At 43.8% G+C, this 6,089-nt stretch overlaps 1 pseudogene; it reads left to right on the top strand.

Moving 5' to 3' along the window:
- The window catches only part of LOC150068351 (olfactory receptor 7E24-like), a 4,843-nt pseudogene extending 1,340 nt beyond the window's left edge, over nucleotides 1–3,503 (top strand).
- Nucleotides 3,504–6,089: the final 2,586 nt, after the last annotated feature.

Raw genomic sequence — 6,089 nt, 5'->3', positions numbered from 1 at the left:
TGCTGTCCTGTCACGTTTTCTCTCAGGCTGGTGCTATACCACTTGAGCTACACCTCAAAAACTGGTTTTGTGCAGGTTCATTAGAGATAAGTGTCTCATGGTTGGCTTCCCAATGCAATCCTCAGATCTCAACCTCCTGAGTAGCTAGGATTATCATTGTGAGTCACTGGTACCCAGCACCAGTTCAGAGATCTTCACTTCAAATGTCTTGACTGACACTGCATAGGCCACGTTGGAGCAGAGGCAATGGCTTCTTCCATTAGAGCCTCAGTTCTGCTCATCACAGTGGAGACGTTTATGGAAAACCCTTTGCCATGTCTATAGCAATTATATCATGGAAATGCCCTTTTAGTTGTTCTCACTGGGCCTTGCCCATGATGAGCAAATACTTCTAATGAGCTAAATTTCCAAACCCAAGAAGTGTGTGTGTGTATGTGTGTGTGTGTGTATGTGTGTGTGTATGTGTGTGTGTGTGTGTGTGTGTGTTTCTTTTGACAAGATCTTACCATGTAGCCCAGGCTGGCCTTAGACTTATGTTCCTCCTGCTTCTGCTCCAAAGTGCTGGGATGTTAAACTGTTGGTACTTCACATCATTCCCAGTGAATGCATCTACTTTTGTAGGTAGGTATTACAGGAAAACCATGAAGTGATCCCATTACCAGGGTGCGCGCGCGCGCGTGCACACACACACACACACACACACACACACACACACACACACACACACGAGGTAAGAGGCACAGAACATTGTTTTCATTCTAAACTATCAATTTAATCTCAGTATGAGATAATGCCGGTCCAGTTCAACTATTGTATTATTGAAAGGATATTGCATTCCCTTTTTAAAGTGACTTAAGATCTGTTTTATACTTAAATTGTCTTCATATATCTGATGTATGATTACAAGAAGGAGAGCAGGAAAATCATTAATGACTTTCATGTAAACTTGTTTTGCCCCAATTAAGAAAAAGGTAGGAGTACTAAGTGTAAATTATTCACATGTCACTATTCCCATTCAAAGCATGAAGATCCAGGGGTATTTTATTTCTTTTTGTATTTCAGTGTATTTTATTGGTTTTTCTTTTTAAGTGTTTGGAGACATACTCACACAAAAAATGTAACCACTGCCACAGAATTCTTCCTCCTGGGGCTCTTAGAGGATCCTGAACTCCAGCCTGTCCTCTTTGGGCTCTTCCTGTCCATGTAACTGTTCACTGTTCTTGGAAATCTTCTCATCATCCTGGCCATCGCCTCTGACCCCCACCTCCACATCCCCATGTACTTCTTCCTCTCCAACCTGTCCTTGATTGACATCATCTTCACCTCCACCACCATCCCTAAGTTGCTGATGAACCTCCATAGTCACAGCAGAGTCATCTCCTATGGGGGCTGCCTCACCCAGATGTCTCTTTTCATCACTTTTGCACGTACGGATTCTATGCTCCTGACTGTTATGGCCTATGACCGCTTTGTGGCCATCTGTCACCCCCTGCATTATTCATGCATCATGAACCCTCATCTCTGTGTCTCCTTACTTTGGGTGTCTTTCACACTTGGTCTTTTGGAACCCCAGCTACACAATCTGATTGTCTTACAGCTTACCTGCTTCAGGACTGTGAACATTGCTAATTTCTTCTGCCACCCTTCCCAGGTGCGTCACAGGTACTGACAGCTTCAGCAATGAGATAGTCATGTGTGTTATTGGCATCCTGCTTGGAGTTCTCCCTGCCTCAGGCATTCTCTTCTCCTACTTTCAAATTCTGTCCTCCATTTTGAAAATCCCATCCGCAGCAGGGAAGTACAAAGCCTTCGCCACCTGTGGCTCTCACCTGTCCATCGTGAGCTTGTTTTATGGCACAGGCTTGGGGGAGTACTTTGGTTCAGCTCTGTCAACATCCCCCAGAAACCATGTGCTGGCCTCAGTGATGTATGCTGTAGTCACTCCCCTGCTGAACCTACAGCCTGAGGAACAGGGACATTAGGAAAGCCCTGGAGAGATTCCACACCCGGACATTCTCCGTGTTTGCTCCTGCAGCTTCCAGGTAGGAAATTAATTGGAAAAGTTAGAAAACAAACACCTATTTTTCTAATGATGCTCACTTTGCATCCCTGAATTTTCACCTTTCAGCTTTGGCTCTTTCCTCATCCTTATTTAAGAAGGATATTGGTTGGCAATGTTGGAGAGGGAAATTTGAACAATTTTATGATAGGTATAAAGTTTTATGCTGAGAGTGGTGGACACCTTGTTCAAGCAGATAGAAATGACCATTACCAAACAATCAATATGAATAATGACACCAAACTGTGTGTGTACATGACAAATATTTTCTCAGGTCTATTTTGTTTTTTTTGCCAAAATGAATGGAAAGGAAAAGTTGATCAAATGTCAAGAAAAGGAGCGATTGGACAAAATATATTTTATCCTTAATCTTCCTCTGGAGTGGAAGAGCTCAATGGATGCTGATGATGGAGGTTTTTGCTATTACTTTTTGTCACATGGGCCAATTTGGGTAATTAGACTCTCAATGCATTTGGAGTCCAAGCCATTAAGAAAAAAATTACCTTTTGGGCAGGGACTTTGGCGTATTGTTAGAGTGCATGCCCGGCATGCACCAAGACCTGGGTTTTTTTCCTCAATACCACATAGGTTAAAATAAGAAAAAGTCAGAAGTGGCACTGTGGCATAAGTGGCAGAGCTCTAACCTTGAGGAAGCCTAAGGACAGTGCTCAGGCCCTGAATTCAAGCTGCAGAGCTGGCACACAAAAATAGAAAAGGAAAAAATCGCCTTTTCTTTCCCATTCTTTCTTATTTTTTGTTTGTTGTTTTTAGCAGTCCTTAAAATCTGGCTCTGGGTGCTGTCCCTGAGCTTTTACTCAAGAGGAGATCACTGAGGCTTGAGCCACAGACTCCCTTTTGGATTTTTCTGAATAGTTTCTTGAAAATAAAAGTCTCACATGACTTTACTGCCTCGGCTGGATTCAAGCCACAATCCTCAGATTTCAGTTTTCTGAGTAGCTAGTGTTCCAGGATGGAACCGCAGATGCCTGTCTCCCTCCAGCCCTTTAGTATGATTCTTCCAGTATAGTCTGATTCTTCCAGTCTGTATGAACCATACTGTGTTCTCTTTCTGTCAGGGGTGTGTGAATTAGGAAGCTCCTATATGACATTGCTTTCTCCATTGCCAGTATCCATATTAAGCCTCCCTGGAGCCAAAGGCTATTGATTTATGTTGAATGGAGAAAGGAATAGGAGCTGAATGCACTGATTGTGATCCAGTAGAGACAAAGCATAATCCTGAAGAACAGGGGGGAGGACTGGTTATTGGCAAAAGTGGTTCTTCTTGAGGAAAACCAGTTTAATAGTTTCTGTTGTAAGCTAGAAGAATACCAGCATGCAACACTTTAGCTGTGATAATCGTGATTACACTGGACACAGGTCGCTGCAGCCTCGGCAGGACAGTCCAGAGTCTAATCTCCGACCAACCCAACAAAGTCAGAAATGAAGCTGGAGACTCAACTGGTAGAGTGCCAGCCTTGAGCAATATCTCATGCACACTGCCAGGCCCTAAACTCAAGCTCCACTACTGGTACAACAACAACAAAAACCATGATTTGTTGTCCATGGTCACCACAGAGTGTCATTCTGTACTCTCCTTGTCTTTCGTACTCCTTTGTGAAATCATAGACAATAGCATCTATCGTGGCCTAAAATGGTTACATACATTGCTTTCTATAAACTCCAGTGGGAAGAGGGTGGAGTTCGTAAGGATGCATATGGGGAAGAAAGTCACCACAATATCCTGGATGAGCCAGGAGGAGTTCTGCAATGCAAGGATATGAGTTATGTATTGCATGTAATTTCTGTCATATGATCTACATACGATGTTTCCGGAGTATATGTTTGAAGTTACTTGTAGCATTATTGCTGTTGCTGTCATTACTTGTCAGAAATTAACATTAGAATGAATAAACATGCCAATTATTCAATATGAATTATTAAACTTAAAAATCAATAAAACATCTAGTATTAAAATAAACTAAATGATCTTGTGAAATTAACTACAGATCATTAGGTAGAGAAGATTGAAGAGATAGGTGGGCAATTAGGATGGGTATGGTCCTCTAATGGTTTCACTCAAAGTTAGCTCTTTCCCCTTTCAACTACAGATTTCCTTGTAGTTTTAAATAGGGTCGCCATATTTTACCTGGAGATTCACATTCAGATTCACACACCCATGCTTCTTTTTTTAATTGTTCATGGGGCTTGAACTTGAGGCCTGGGCAATGACTCTCAGCATTTTTCCCAGGACTAGCCATCTACCAATTTGAGCCACAGCACCACTTACAGTGTTCTGCTGATTAATTTCGGTAAGAGGCTCAGGGGCTTTCCTGCCCATGCTGGTATTGAATCTTATCTTCAGATCCCACCCTCTTAAGTAGCTAGGAGTACAGGCATAAGCCACCAGCGTGAACTAAGCTGAGCCTTGTAAGATGGGATTTGAGTAAATGCTGCCACTACATTAGTTCATTGGTTGGGAACTGATTGGCTAGACTTCAATCCTCTCAACCTCTATTCCACAGTAACAAAGAATATATGTGGGAACCATGAGGCCAAGACTGAGGTAATTTTTGTGTGTGTGAGTGTGTGTGTGTGTGTGTGTGTATGTGTGTGTGTGTGTTCTGGGCCTTGAACTCAGGGCTTGAGCACCGTTCTTGGGCTTTCTCAAGGCCAGATTTCTACCACTTGAGCCACAGAACCACTTCTGGATTTTTTCTATGTGTATGATACTGAAGAATTGAGCCCAGGTCTTTGTGCAGGCTAGGCAAGCGCTCTACCACTAGGCCAAACTCCCAGTCACTAGGACTGAGTTTTGACAAGTAATATATTTAGTTTAAAGCTAGGTGCTCGTGGCACTTGTTGGTAATTCATGCTAATTGTTTTAGGACTTTGAATGATGGCCAGACCTTAAGATGACAAGCTAGGGGCACCAGGTGCCTGTGGCTCACTCCTGTAATCCTAGCCACTCAGGAGGGTGAGATCTGAGGATTAGGCTTCAAAGACAGCTCAGGTAGGAGAATCTGTGATACTTTCAACTCCAAAGAATCATGAAATGGCCAGAAATGGAGCTGTGACTCAAGTTGTAATGTCCATCCAGCTATGAGCACTAAAGTTCAAGAAAAGTACCCAGGTTCTGGTTCAAGGACAAGTGTGTGCACATGCACACACACACACACACACACACACACACACACACACACACGCACACACACACAGGTTGGAGAATCCTACTACCTAGTGTCACAGACTGGTGCTAATGTGGGTATCAAGGCTAAGTGGAAATGGCTTCCACTGAAGTCTCTTCCCTTGGCTGGAGTAGTGATGTTGATTTGGGGTTTTCTCTCTGAAAAACGTCCTTCTCACTTGGGCCCCAAAATACATCATTTTCTGGCTGCATCCCAGAATCATTCCCTTACAGATATAGCATGTCCCTGTATGCACTGCAGTCATTGGCAATGCAGACAGAGCCTGCTAGAGGACTAGGCCTGGGCCTTGTCCTCTCTGGAGTTCCTGCCCTTGGGTATATTCTCCACACAGTCATAGAGTCCATTGTCAAGAGCTGCAGGAAGGCACTGACGCCATAGTGCAGGCCTGGAGCATGGCCCTGATGGGCCGTCAGATCTGGAGATCTCCCAGCTGCCCTGGAGGGAGTAGTAGTAAGTGCTAATTTCCCCACAAAACACTAAGGAACAATGCCCAGGCTCAGAGTGGAAACCACAAGCACAAGAAAAAGAGGAAACGAAGAAGGGAGGAAGGGAGGGAGGGAGAGAGGGAGGCAGGGAGGGAGGGAAGGAGGGAGCGAAGTCAGAGGGAGGGAGGGAAGGAGGGAGGGAAGGGGAAAACCCCTGCACTAATATTGCATAGAGAATTATTCAATTGAATAATGAAACAACATGGGCCAATTTGGATAATCAGTCAAAAATGAGCTCCTTGAGCAGATGGGAATGAGAAGAAAGAGAAATACAAAATACACACTAATAGTGATTCTCACTCCTCACCAGACATGGACCAGTATGTGAGCTGTCCATAA

This window comes from Megascapheus bottae, chromosome 1, assembly GCF_031878675.1.
Source record: "Megascapheus bottae isolate mThoBot1 chromosome 1, mThoBot2.hap1, whole genome shotgun sequence".
Taxonomy (NCBI): Eukaryota; Metazoa; Chordata; class Mammalia; order Rodentia; family Geomyidae; genus Megascapheus; species Megascapheus bottae.
This window is presented reverse-complemented; position numbering and strand designations above follow the sequence as displayed.